Genomic DNA, 15,034 nt, shown 5'->3' with positions numbered 1-15,034 from the left:
AGCTGGGCAAAGTTGGGTAGCACATCACTGCTGTGCCTCTGTTCCCAGCTGCTACAACACTGAGATTGGGACATTTTGGCAGTGAGGGCCCTTTTCTACTACCCTGCGTTTTGCGTTCTGATTCCGATCACTAACGGATCGCAATCGTCATCCTGGCACGTTTTGGATGCGATTGAGCTCCTAATACTGAGTATAGTAGCTCAATCACAATCGCATTAATGGAAATTAGTTTGAAACACGATCTCATCACAGCACGATTGCGATCGCGTTTCATAGTGGAAAAGAGCCCTGAGGCAGACGCACCCTATCACCCGAGGTTGGCACCTCTTAGCATTATTATTATTATTATTATTTAGTATTTATATAGCGCCGACATATTACGCAGCGCTGTACAGTGTATATATATATATATATATCTTACTAACTGTCCCTCAAAGGAGCTCACAATCTAATCCCTACCATTTTTTTTTAGGGGGAGCCAATTAACTTATCTGTATGTTTTTGGAATGTGGGAGGAAACCGGAGTGCCCGGAGGAAACCCACGCAGACACGGAGAGAACATACAAACTCTTTGCAGATAGTGCCCTGGCCAGGATTCGAACCAGGGACCCAGTGCTGCAAGGCGAGAGCGCTAACCACTACGCCACCGTGCTGCCCAAGCATACATCAAAAAGGGGCGCCCCCGGAAATCTGGTCATCCAGAAAAGCCAATAGTAGAGTATTGATATATTTCCAATATGCTACCCAGAGTGCAAATGATGATGGTAAAAATTCAGCAAAAAACACACATATTTTACTAAAGCTAAACATAACACTATCCTCACACTGAACTCTCCCTCTACCAATGCCTAACCTTAATCACCCATCCCCATCCCCCCCTTCCCCCATGGCTAACCGCAGGGCCGGATTTACCATAAGGCTGTAGGCCTTAGGTAGATCACTCCTGGCTACCTAATACTATGGGGCACCTGTAGCTACCTATGACAAGCAAGGGAAGTAAGGGAGAAGTGACAGGTGGGACAGCCAGCACACTTGCGGTGCGGTTCAGCAGGGGTTTGTAGATTCCTAGAGGGCAAAGTCTAAGGTGCTAGGACATCTGTTCCTACAGGCTCCTCCTGAGGTAAATTCGGGCCTGGCTAACCGTAACCACCAGCTAGCTAACAACCGAATCTAGTTGTTCCCTTGTGGTAAGTGGAGCTCAGATTTGGAAGCCACATGTTTTTCACCAATTGCTGAGGAAGCGGATGCCGATAGAAGCAACGCCAGCCTATGAGAACAGACACTGTCCATTTTCACTAGACGTAGACTTGTCATTGCACATTCCTGCACTACTCATCTCCTTCTACTCATCTGTGGTCTGCATCTTTGGTCATCTCTGGTCCTCCTCCACTGCAGGAGACACTCGGCTGGTATACTAATCAGAGTCTCAGCAGGAGCAGGTTCTCATTGGAATGCATAAAACCTCATTGGTTTACTGAGTGGTGGACCAATGAGAATTCTCCCTCCCTGTTCCTGGAATCCAATGGGATCCTGCTTCTGCCGCAATTCCGATCTATGTATCGTTGAGTGTCCACTTCAGTGAAGCCGAACGACGGGTGGCAGCAGCAGCCCAGGAGCCGAACAGCGGAGGAGACCCATAAAGGGCGGCGGTGATGAAAGTGTAATGCTGGGGATACATGGTACGTTTCTTTACCGTGTATCGACCAGCTGATCCGGCCAGCTGATAATATTCAGCTGGCCTTATCAAGCCGCTCGACCACCCGCATTCTCGATCCCAGCCCCGGGGACGAGCGGTAATCGATCCGCGCGCATGCGCGGACGTGGAGGGGACGCAGCTGGGGTCGATCCGGCGGCTAATCGGCCACTGGATCGACCCGTGTATTTCCAGCATAAGGAATGTACAACGGTGAGTAGTGGAAACATGGAACACACGACAGGGCACAGCGTATCCGCTAAGGATGTGCATCTGGTGTAATGGGAACCTGATTAAAACCATTGACTTTGTGGTCATCCGTCACTTCTGCTTCCTGGTTTACCGCACATGGTTTCACCTATAGAGTTCATATCATGTCTACCTATGTTGTGGTTTCTCCGTTAGAGACAAGTGAATCTATGGTCACTGTACTACTGTCAGTTTCAAAGCGAACTTGTTTCTACTTGTTCACCCTCACGGTGTTCCCCATAGCAACCAGTTACATTTCTCCTTTTGATTCTTTTGATTTCTCTTTTTTAGCTCCAAACACTTTTTATCCTGTGGAGGTTTCACAGAAAGCTGACATAGGAGGTCCATTCGGTGGCGTAGCAAGAGGGGATGCAGAGGTTGCGACTGCACCGGGTCCCCTGGACCAGAGTTGCCCACTAGGGGCCCTCCTTCATTCATCCTTTTAGCTTTTCATTGGTGATTTGCTGGTAATGATCATCTCTATATGTCCATTGAATAGTGATATCATTAAAGCGGATCCAGGATGAAAAACTAACTCTAACAAGTAACTTGTCTATATATCTTATCTAAAGTTTAGATAGTTTACACAGCATATCCAGCTGCAAACAGCTTCAAAAGTTTATGCTTATTTATTCCTGCGATACAATGAGGGCAGCCATGTTCTGTTTGCCACATTGTCACAGGCTGAGGGCTGGAGATGCTACCAGCTTGCCTGTGTGTAAATTCAGTCCCTTCTCCTCCTCCCTCCTCCCCTCTGCCTCTGAAATCAATGGCTAGTAACCTCCTCCTCCTCCTGCCCAGACTGAGCTTCCATAAGGGCTCTCTCACATTAGGGCAGACTTTCTGCGTTAACGCAAACGGAAGCCGTTTGCGTTAACCAAGGTAAGATGAAAGTCCATAGACTTTCATTCATTTTACCTTTCACACTCGACGCTGCGCTTCGATGCGTTGCGGTTCTGACGCACCCGGACGCAGTTTTTCCTCCAACGCACCCGCGAGCCGGCGTTTTCCGTCGGGTTTAATTACCAGCTACCGCCGCTGATTGCGTCGCACCGCAGATACCCGACAACACGCCGCAGGCAGACAACGCGTGCAGGAGAACGGCTCCTGTTCGCGTTGTCTGATGTGAAAGAGCCCTAAGCCCTTGCCAGGGCACAAAAGGAACTGTGGGCGAGGCTTGTTTAGTTTATGGGGAATTGGCGTATTAAAACAAAACAAAAAAGTATTTGGCTTGAGGAATGCCCTATAAACTATATGCAAGGAACACAATTATGCAATGAGTAAAAGTTTATCTCAGATCCACTTTAACAAATGGTTTCCCTCCTCTGATTGCACCTCTAACACTGAAGATGTCCTTGGTAGGTTTTGAGGCACCATATCAATAAAGTGCTTGGAGTCTCCATCTAAAACTCGCACTGGGGCCCCCGTGTCCTTAGCTACGCCACTGGGTACATTGTAGGTAAGAATAAGAAAAGTATTATTTAGTATTTATGTAGTGCCGATATCTTACTCTACAGAGTATATTGTCTTGTCACTTAACTGTCCCTCAGCGGGGCTCACAATCTAATCCCTACCATAGTTATATGTCTATGTATGTACCGTGTATTGTATGTATCATAGTTTAGGGGAAGCCAATTAATATATCTGTATGTTTTGGGAGGAAACTGGGGTGCCTGGAGGAAACCCACACAGACACGGGGGAGAACATACAAACTCCATGCAGATAATTGCCCTGGCTGGGATTTGAACCGTGGACCCAGCGCTGCAAGGCGAGAGTCTTATTATGCCACCATGTAGTGTGCTCAAAGTTAGCATTTAGACGTCTTTCCCAGCGCAGGTCGGAGAGTGAGAGTTGACACCCTATTGGTAGTCCGTGAGAAAAATTACTTTTATCTCCAGTTTCAAAAATCTGTCACTGTCCAGCACAGAAACTCTGACACTGTAACTGTACAGAAGGCACACATTACCTTACATGACAGATAATGGATTCTGCAAACTGGTTTGTCTGTTGCTGCCGGCTATGGAGCACGTGTGCTGTCACTAAGCTTACGGTTCCCAGCTGGCAGGCCATTGTATGACCAGACATACTGGTTCACTGAAGTACACGATTTTCCTGTCGGACCAGTTTTAGGTCCATCCATGATGAAATGCAATACAGTTTGCATAGTTTGCAACCCTTTTGTTTATATTTCGCATTCTTCTATATCTCCATCACAAATATCATTAAAGCTGAGGTCACACGAGACACAAAATCGTATCATTATCCACAATGAAGATCAATGGATAAATGATTATGTCAACAGATTCAGTGTTATCTATGGAACCTGTTCAGACTTGTCTGTTTCATTGCATCTGTTGACACAAAGACCGGACTTGCCACCAACAATGGGATTGATCTACAGCCACAAAAGCATAAAGCTACGTTTTCAATCAATTTTTCCAGCAACCGGTGATGTACTGCATGACAGGGGATCGTTTTCACGATTTCGCGAAGTGAATGCGTATGCACGATTAAACGAATGACATTTTTAGGTATGCAGCGATTAAGACAACAGATAGGATCTAAAAGATCCCCAACGACTTCCGCGGAAAGTGCCGCAATTTGTTGAACTCTTGTTCAGGCCCCTCATGTGCAGTCGAATGTTCCCACAGATAGGAAGGTGAATGAGATAAGGCTCGTTTTTTGGTTCGCGGTTCTGTGAGTTCCCCGATCCATCTTCCAGAGAGTAGGGCCTTTTGGCTAGTTGCGCCCCATTTGGCTAGCTGTGCTGGCGTCCTAAACCAGTTGTAAAATATTCTGTATGTTCACTCCTTAGTAACACTATGTAAGGAAGAGCAGGCCATATATATAAATAGATCCTTCCATTTCTCCTGGGAGTTCAACCTATCCTGCCATTTCGTCATTGCCTGTGGTATTGTCGGATGTTTCTGGTACCATAGTTCGTAATATGCCATAGACACCAGGACATCCGGCAACTGTGAGGAAGAGTACATTGCCTCAAAAGTGCTAGGGGTTAGACTAAGGCCATGCCTTATCCTAGTGTGGATAAAGTTAGGGGGCTGCAATTATCTAAAAAAAAAATCAGTGTGGGGGCCTGATACTTATCTACTACCTGAGACCAAGTCATGATTTTACCTTCTGATAATAGGTCAGCAATAGAAGTGATTCCCCTAGAGCTCCAGGACAGTCAGATCACCCCTGACATACCCAGAGGAAAGTCTGAGTTCCAGAGCAATGACTTTAAGACCTAAATTTTAAAGGTCTTTCGATTCTTGATGGTTATCCATAACCTCCAATTATTCGTAGATGAAAGAGACCAGGAGCCCAATGGTGCAATATCGATGGATGGATTGATAAATAAATGAATGTGTGTATGTATATGCTCACAGCAGGGCCGGGCCGAGGCGAGATAGACTGCAGCCTCAGGGTGCAGTGCAGGAGGGCGCACAACTCATTCAGCTATCATTCCCCTATTGTGTTTGAAGCAGATAGAAATAAGAAAGGGCATACGTGGCAGTGACTGCAAGCCAGATAACTAAAGATTAAGGTGTTGGGGTGGTTGGGGGCCCTGGGGCGCCTCTTAGTCTAATAGAAATCAGTGTGTGACGGCCGGGGTGGGAGGGATGGAGGGGCGCACTTTAGTGTCTCAACCTTGGGTGCTGGAGGACCTTGTCCCGGCTCTGGCTCACAAAGGTGGGTTGCAAAACTTGCAACCACCGTCAGAGCCTGTATGAATATAACACCCCCCACTCTGTGCCCTAGGTCTGTCGATGCAGATGCTTGTTGGTCGCTCTCCTTTAACAGTTTTGAGGAATGCAAAGTATTTGTGGCCATAAAGCCCAAATGGTATGGACTATACTGGAAACACTGAGGCATCCGATAGCATTCCAGGCACTTTTTATTGACCTGAGGAAGCAGGCCAGGACCTATGAAATGCATTGTCTTTTGTGTATGGATAAATACTTTTTTCAATAAACTTGGTTTGCCCTTCTAAGAAGGTAAGACAATACACGTTTCATCTCTATAATAACTGGGAGGGAAAAGGCGCTCCCAAAAATAGGTGGTGGGGGATGAACAGTATATCTATATTATGTGACTAAAAATAGCAAAAAGTATAAATAATAAAAATGGCTTACCTCAAAGGAAGGGGCAAAGCACTTTTAGGCGCTCTGAACTTACTGTCTACAGTGTAAAGACACTGCTTTGTATTTGATCTGAGGAAGCAGACTGTGTTCCGTGAAACGCGTTATCATTGATAGTGGCTGATGAATAATAAACCTTTTGTTTGAAATTGGCTTTGCCCCCCTTCCTTTGAGGTAAGCCATTTTTATTATTTATATTATTTGCTATTTTTAGTCACATAACATAGATATACTGTTCATCCATCACTACCTATTTTTTGGGAACAAAAGAAAAACAGAGCGCTCCTCCTTGAGCATTAACTTAATTTAATTTCAGCAATCGCGCTATAAGTTACACTTACAGAGTTCACAAGATGTTAAGGTGCATCATACGCCTGCTGGCAAGTTCTCTCTCCTCTCCTGCGCTTGGCCAGAGCTGAAGGGGCGATGTTCGGCGTGGAGCGAGTTGCGTTGGGCGGGGGCCTGGTCGCGCGGGAGCCGTCTGACGTCACAACGTGTTTCGGCATTAGACCATGCCTGACGACCAGGCCCCGCCCACCGCACCTTGCTCCACACCGAACATCGCCCCTGCAGCTCTGGCCAAGCGCAGTAGAGGAGAGAGGACTTGCCGGCAGGCCTACGTTGCGCCTTAACATCTTGTGAACACTGTAAGTGTAACTTATAGCGCCATTGCTAAAATTAAATTAAGTTAATGCACAAGGAGGAGCGCTCTGTTTTTCTTTTGTTCTCTTAGACTAACTGGCGCCACCCAGCACAGAGAGCTGCACCCAAGGCATTAACCCATCACTCCACCACCCTCAAACACCAAGGCAGCGCTGGGTCACTTTTTCCTTTACACCTATTTTTAGGGGGTGCCTTCTCCCTCCCAGTTGTTAAGTCACAGCCCCCCAGCTGCTTTGGGGGGTTAGTCCCGTGTTCAATTTCTGAACTATTGCTTTTTTCTGGAGTGCGACCCACATATTTGATGACTAAAGAACCTGAGTGAGGACGGGATTTCCTCACCTGCCTCCATACTGTTGTTGCTGGTCGTGCAACCCACACTTGTGAGTATTCTTTTGCTCTTTAACACTACGTGATCAGCACTTGACATACCACACCATAAGGGACAACACACATCCTCTTTTCATCTATATAATAGTCTATAGTTGTTATCATTCAAGTGTACCAGTGGACCTAAATTTTCAGTCTGCATGTGTAAATTACATTCATGTTCCAAGAAACAGTAAATGTTCATTGCAACATTTTCCCAGGAGTCTTCCTCACATGAGAATGTGTGAGGAGGATGTAATCTGTACAGTAGAATATGGATGCAAAGTCAGGGAGCATAGACACGTGCAGACACATATCCCCACTAAGGAGATGCTTTACCAGGCTGTAGATGGGCACTAGATGGGAAAAAACAACATGGCTGCCACTGTCATGGAGGGCAGACAGAATATATTATGGTTGTAGCAAAGAGGATTTTCAAGAAGAGGTATAACAATCTTTCACTCAGTAGTCTTCCCTGTGGACCGACACAGTCCAGGCAATGGTTGTAAACAGTTGACATGCAATAGCAGAGGATTAGTAATACATGCAGGTCAGTTCTGGCCATGACTAAATAAGGTCATTTGTGTAGATATTCCACGGTTCCACCAGCAACTGATAGATATATTCATCAGCAGTGGTAGTGCTCAAGTGTAGGTTCAGGTCAATTCGTACAAGACCTGGCCTGTGGGTGTGAAAATCCGCTCAGCTGCCTGCGCAGGCAGGCAGCCTTTTGACCATTGTTTAGGTTTGCATGCTGCAGGACTCTGGAACAGAGACCTGTCTTTCCATTGCAAGTTCTGGTCTGTTCTCTTGCTGGGGAATTTGCATACATTCGTTATGCAAATCCCCTACCTGCCTTCTTTGAATACTGGCACTATAAGAGCTTTATGTTTCCCAGAAGGCTTTGCTGGTCATTTCCCTTCCATGGTCTGTTCCTGATGGACACTGCTGGAGTGTCAGCCGTTGCTATCTAGTATAGTAAATTCCTGGGGGTTGCTTTAGGCTCCCCTTCAAGCCCAGTCAGGTTGTATTATCTGTTTTGTTTGTTCTGTTGCCATTGTCCTGTCCCAACGGTGGTCGACAGGAAATGGTTCTGATCTCTGTTCTTGGAGTATAGCTGGTGCAGCGGTTGCTACCAGCTATCTCTTCTGTTCTGTCTCCTGGGATCGCGCTAGCTACTTTTCGCTAGCGCTGGGGATCCTTCTGTTCTGTCTTCTGGGATCGCGCTAGCTACTTTTCGCTTGCGCTGGGGATCCCTCTGTTCTGCTACTCTGTACCTGGATCGCACTTGCTTCTCGCTAGTGCTGTGGATCCTATCTCTCGCTTGTCCCTGTTTTCGTGTGTCTGTCTTGTCTGCTACGCTTGCTGGAGGCTCGGTGAGGTAACCGTTAAGCAAGCGCTCGCGTCCTCTGTTTCATGTTTGTCTGTTAATGGTTAGGTAGGCGTGCTTGTCTCTATTGTGCTTATCACGTGGAGACCGCGCATAACCGTGTGCACTGTTGCGAATGAGTGCGGTGTTCGCGGTTAGCTAGCGTTTGTTATTTTCCGTATCTCCTCATTGTATTATTTGCTGTGCCTTTGCTACTCTCGTGCTCCGCCTTGCTGTAACCTTGTGTCACGTCTGGCGGTCGCACCTCTCGCGATCGCGTTCCTGCTTCTTATCTGCTGTGGTGTGTGCACAGTTGCGGGTTGGCGACTAGTTTTATGCACACACACACACAATCTGTCTCTGTGCTCACTCTCAATCGCTTCTCTTGTGATTGCGTTTCTTTCCTCCGTACAATTCCTGTCTGGCGTGTGTGGTAGGGCAGAGGAGCTGTTCCTCTGCACTCCACAGCTCCACCTGCCGACAGGAATTTCCCTCTGCAGGTGCATAGCACCTAGCCTGGGTGTCCTCAATTATACGCTTGTGGAGGAAATCCGCCGCGTCAGCGCACGTCTGGTGCGCTGACCACGGAGACGATTCCACAATCGTTACAGTGGGCACCACTTACACCTTGTACTTTTGTGCCCCATAGGAAGTAATGCTATTAACTATTGTAAAAGATCATCCATGTTTATCAACACCCTAAATTAATAAAAGTTAATTTTATTTGACTGTGTAACTATCACTTTTATGTGTGGGTGGAAAAAAAACAATTCTTCTTGCAGATAGCGTACCTGTGCAGAGTCACAGTCCACACTGCCCACATGTTTTTTATGTACACATATCGTATATTATCTCTATGGGTGTGCAGCCTGGCATTAAACAGTAAAGATCTAATCTTCACTCATCTGTGTTTGCGTAGGATGATATACTGAAGGCCGTGAACTGCTCGTAATGTTGTTACGGTAATGAAACTGTCAGGAACCCTGTTAAGACCTTTGGAGTGTAGTGTAAATATAATATACTAGAGTCTCACTGCCTCTTGGTACACACATTATATATTACTTCACCTCTTGTTTCTTACCTATTCCTTTAGGTTGTAAGTTCACAAAGGCAGGACTCTCTTCTGTTTCACCCTCCACCTCCCAATAAAATGAATTTGTTTTGCTGGTTGTGATGTTATGTCCCATTCCTGATTCTTTGTCCCTTCCCGCCGTTATAATTCCAATCTGATTCCTCCTGGTCCCTACCCATGGTGTCTGGGCATTTAGGCAATGCAATATTGTGTGTATATGGAAAATATACGCAATCCTCAGAGTAGTAGTAATAGTAGTAGTAGTAATAGTAGTAGTAGTAGTTTTGGTACTACTACTACTAGTAGTAGTAGTAGTAGTATTATTACTGCTCGTAGTAGTAGTAGTAGTAGTAGTAGTATTACTGCTAGTAGTAGTAGTAGTAGTATTACTGCTAGTAGTAGTATTACTGCTAGTAGTAGTAGTAGTGGTAGTAGTAGTAGCATTACTGCTAGTAGTAGTAGTAGTAGTATTACTGCTAGTAGTAGTAGTAGTAGTATTACTGCTAGTAGGAATAGTAGTAGTAGTAGTAGTAGTAGTAGTATTGCTATTATTATTATTGCTGCTAGTAGTAGTGGTAGTGCTATTATTATTAATATTGCCACTAGCAGTAGTAGCAGCAGCAGCAGCCAGCAGCATACTATGCATTTTCCACAACACATTACATAATGCATTGAACAATTCATGCCACCAGTCACAAAGACCAGGATACAGGCTGGTAGGCAGAGGAAAGCATGATGACTATGAGAGAGGATCGCTCTGATTGGCTCTCGGGGAAGATGGAGGAAGGGGGGAGGACATTTTTTTAAAAAATACACGTATTTATTATAAAAAAACATATAAATGAAAAAGAAAATACTGCATGCAGCAGCGATCACAGTCCATCAACAGAAAGCTCAGTTGGTGGGCAGAAAAGAGGGGTGGGGGGGTCTATTTGTGTACTAAGTTCTATGGCTCTGCAACGAACTGTTGAAGCTGCAGAGCACCCAAAAAATAATAAAACATTAAAAAAAAAAAAGCTGCAGAGCACTGAATTGTAAAAAAAAAAAAAAAAAGCCTGGTCACTAAGGGGGTGTAAGCCTGTGGTCCTGAACTGGTTAAAATAGATAGTATTGGCTAATGCCATACTTTGATGATGTCACCCTTGCCCAGTGGTCATCTTGATTTTTGTTTTCAGTTTGCTCTTCTCTGATTGGCAGGCATGATGATCACATGATCATGAGTTGTGACCAGCCTTTCTAGGAAGTACAAATCAATTATCTCATAAATAAATTGTGATCTTCCATGAATTTTCAGTTCATGATAAATTCTGCCGGAATCTCTTTTGTAACATGTTTCTTTATGTATTTTTTATACTATCAGACTCAGCAGTATTGTTGTAATTGTTTGCTGTTACCATTTTTATGAAACCGACCTAGCATATACTTACATGGTTGTATACCTGTATACTGCTGTGCAAATACTCCTGTCTGTGCATTTTTGCTTAAAATAAATCTTGGCTTGGCAGAAAAAAAAGAGTCTGCTATAGTAATTGACTATGGTCCTGATGCAATTGTCAGGCAGCGTTAAATGGTGGTGAGTCCGATAATCAGGCAACGATAACATTGCCTGATTCAATTGTACTTAGCACTAGGCAGGGTGTTATAAAAATTCACTTGCTTGGGCAATCTTATCATGCTTCAAAGATGCTTTGTCGGCCTGGGCTCAAAGTCAAGTTCGCCGAAGAGTGCAGGCTCTTGCGAAGGTGCGCATGCATCTCCTGAGGGAGCAAGGCAGCAGTGTTGTGGTGCTGAAGGACAGCACAACAGCACCAAACCTCGCTCCCCAAACGCCCCTGCATATGGGAGCATCACTGAAGCTTTTGCCTGAGTAATGCTACCTAACACATGAGTGAAACTGGCAATAGGATTTGACAGTATTCGATGTGCAGTGGTCATGTGATAAGTAGCTCGCATATGCAAATGGATTACCACTATGAATTACATCAGACTGTATGGCTACCCGTTAGCACTACAAATATTGAAGGGCCTGGCCAATTGCCACATAGCAACACAAAGAGCTGCCCAGTTTTTCTTTGTTGAAGTCTTCATACCTCCGCCCCAGAGATTGCTTTCACTTTGAGGAGGTCCCAGGATTAGCGAGCAGAAATATCACTTGCAATATAACTTGTCGTGGTCATTCTACAACACATGACAAATATTAGCTCCTATGTTGGAGAGGGTGTGGCAGAGCAGCGTAAATGTTATAAGTTGAGTTCCCTGACAGAAGAAATGTTCCGACATGAAAGAAAACGTGCCCTTTATCACGTCGTGATTGATGGGTCAGAATACTGACGTCTCCAAACATGAACTTGTTATTGTCGCACAAAGCCCTTCTAGGCAGTCTAGGCTGTGTTCACATGTATACAATATTCTTAAAGTGTAGTGCAGACCGCCGCTCCCACATTGCCCCCCAGCAAGGACCACCAGGGTATGTCAGTTCTGTGTATAAAATGGGGAATATGGAATGTGTGGATTGATGAATCTGACCATGTATTATGAATAAATTAACTGAGAAGAGCCTCATAGTAGTGCCAGATGTTCATGTTTCTTCTGGTGACTGGATTCTTAAAGTGTATACACACCTTTGAGGGGCGATATAGCTGGGCCGGTCTGTTTAGACTCGTGTCAGCTCTGTAGCTGACAACTCATTCTGTTGCTATGTCGGATTCAGATGGACAACAGAGCGGCTGTGTGCGTGACATCACATGGCGGGGGAGCGGCGTGTTCAAAGAAGTTGGCCATCGATCCGCCAAGTTGAGCTGTAAACTTACACTGCGGTCTATGGAAGAGCCTGGTCTAGCAGGCATCCAAATCAACTGATCAGTTTGCTTGCCTGCCACTCAGCTTTTCTCCGGGGTAAGCCAAACAGGTAGATGCTTGGACAATGCTGGCAGGAGCAGAGCAGCTACTCAGAGGGGAATGATGTCACTTCCAAAACTCAAAGACATCCCTGAGTGAGTATGAGCAGAATTGGTTCTAGTTACAATGGGGCCCTCTGGCAAAATTAACCTGGGGGCCCTTCTAACAGACACACCCTCTCCCCAGAGTAGAATTAGGGCCCCTTTGTTGGGCACCTCTACTCCGTGATGCTGCGGACAGCAAGGATGAAGATGGAAGTAAATAGATTAATGGAGCAGCGCCCAGCCAGGACAGGTGAGTTGCAATGCTGCTGAAAACTTTGCAGGGGACCACTATAACTGAGGAGAGACCTGGGGGAGGGGGGGGGGGGAGGGTTGGCAACAATCGGGGCCCAGGGTAATTGCCCAGGTGCCCCTATTTTAATTCCGGCCCTGAGTATGAGGAGAGGCACTAGGGAGTATATTATACTGCTACATAGGAAATAAACATTTCCAGACATGAACTTTAGAGCCAGGAAGTCCGTGAAGATCTCAGAGACAGGAAGTAAGAAAATGGTTTCCTATAGGAACACAAAGAGCTGTAAAAATAAAAAAACGAGGTTCTAAACCTTTCCTGTGCTATCAAATTCCTTCTTTCCTCAGCTAAAGTTTAAAATGTATTACTATTTATATACATGTTAGGCCCGTTTCTAGGGGCCATGCGGCCGACCTGAGCGCTATTGGGAGGGGGGCACTCTAAAGGAGGGGGGAGCCGCAGCCGTGGGGAGGGCAGCCCGACCTATCCCTCCCTCCGGGCTGCCCTCCGTGCTCCCCCCCTCGGAGTGCAGAGTGAGCGCGCAGGGAAGCGCCATACACAGCTACTCACCTCCCTGGTTCCAATCACCACTCACTCGCCGCTGGTCTCCTCCTCTGCCCAGCCGCTGATACACACACTGCAGTGCAACTAGACCTGGCTAGCCTATACTGCGGGCACCTACACTTGGCTCCGCGGGAGGGTGCAATTTTTACACCCTGCCCCTGGGTGCATTTTAGCCTAGTAACTGCACATACATTCATGTATAGAGAACTGTTTATTTGACTCTATGCAACTTCTCTACCTTCCTTCTGTTGCACAGCCAGAAGGTGTAATAGATTTCCGCAAGACATATATGAGTACCCCTGTGAGATCTCACAAGCCTGATAAATGTACATTTACATACATATGTACACAGGGAGAACAGATGGCAGTGATAGAGCACTTACAAGTTTCAGGTTAACACCTGCAGGGGAGGGGGGGGGGGCCTTACCTAACAAGGAAACAATGCTGCTCACAAGATCATCAGGAAGAAAATATTAATATTTATTCTCTCGCTTCCAGCTGGGAGACTGAATAGTTGACACTAATAAGAACAACACAACACAGCTTTATTATAAGCAGCAGATAAGTAGCACTTTCAGAATAATAAGGTATCAGAAAACACTGAATATTGCATGTGATACTCAGCCTCTATGGCTGCTACGAGTGCATTATACAGCTATAATCATCTTACAGTCATACAGTGGATCTGTATAGTACTGGCATATGTTTGTCACATAATAGCTCTCAGCATATAGCACTAGTATTAGCATCAGAGTGCCTCCGTGGTATCTTATTATTATGCATTTATACAGCACTATGACATCTACCCACAGAGCACATCAATTTAAGTCACTAGCACACATCCCCTACCTTGATCAGAGCCATATACAGGGAGCCTGGAAATTTGGGTACCGGAGGTCATCCGCTATTTGTAGCCATAGTTTGCATAGCATGTAGCCCCGGCATCCACTATGTTATTGGGCACTTCCAGTGCCCAAATTTCCTCTCAAAGCCACAATTTGTATTTCCCCATGGCCAGATATTTTCAGGGTTTTTTGTGGCAAAGGTGGCAAAGGCAAGAACCAATTCTAAATAAGAAGAAAGAGCTGTCATCCTGTTAGCTGATCAGCAGTTCATTATAAAGAAGTTGGGAATGCTGTGAATGGACTGGAGTGTCAGAGCTACAGTATAAAAAATATGACAGCACCATTCAGACTATTTTATGTACAGAATCCAAAGTTCATCTTTTATCACTAACTTAGCCATAATTCCAGTATAGCAGGATGCAGATAATGGTATACAAGCTGGGATACTGACAGCAGAAATGCCACAGGAGATCCCCAGAGATAGCTAAGGAAGTAAAGCTGCATAGTGTCTTATTAGACAGTTGTTGGCCAACCTAGCTATTTATGGCTGGATTCGTTAACAGTCCGTCACCTGTGCAATCTATGCCCTGTACAGAAGAATAGCAACCTGTCATATCAGATTATTTAGCCAATCATGACTGTATTCTGCTACAGCTGGAGGTCTCCTTCTTCCTCACTCCCTCCACACTCCTCTACTCTTTGGTCCCATTATAGTACTCCTCAATATAGCATCATCATTATAGCATCCTCATTATAGCATCCTCATTTCTCTAACACACTCCTTTCCCTCTCTCAGAGACTGGCCTGTATTATTATTATTATTGATTTATAAAGAGCCAACATATTCTGTGGTGCTGTGCAAAGTAAGAAACAAACAT

The sequence above is a fragment of the Hyperolius riggenbachi genome, chromosome 2 (genome assembly GCF_040937935.1).
Source record: "Hyperolius riggenbachi isolate aHypRig1 chromosome 2, aHypRig1.pri, whole genome shotgun sequence".
NCBI classification, from domain to species: Eukaryota; Metazoa; Chordata; class Amphibia; order Anura; family Hyperoliidae; genus Hyperolius; species Hyperolius riggenbachi.
This window is presented reverse-complemented; position numbering follows the sequence as displayed.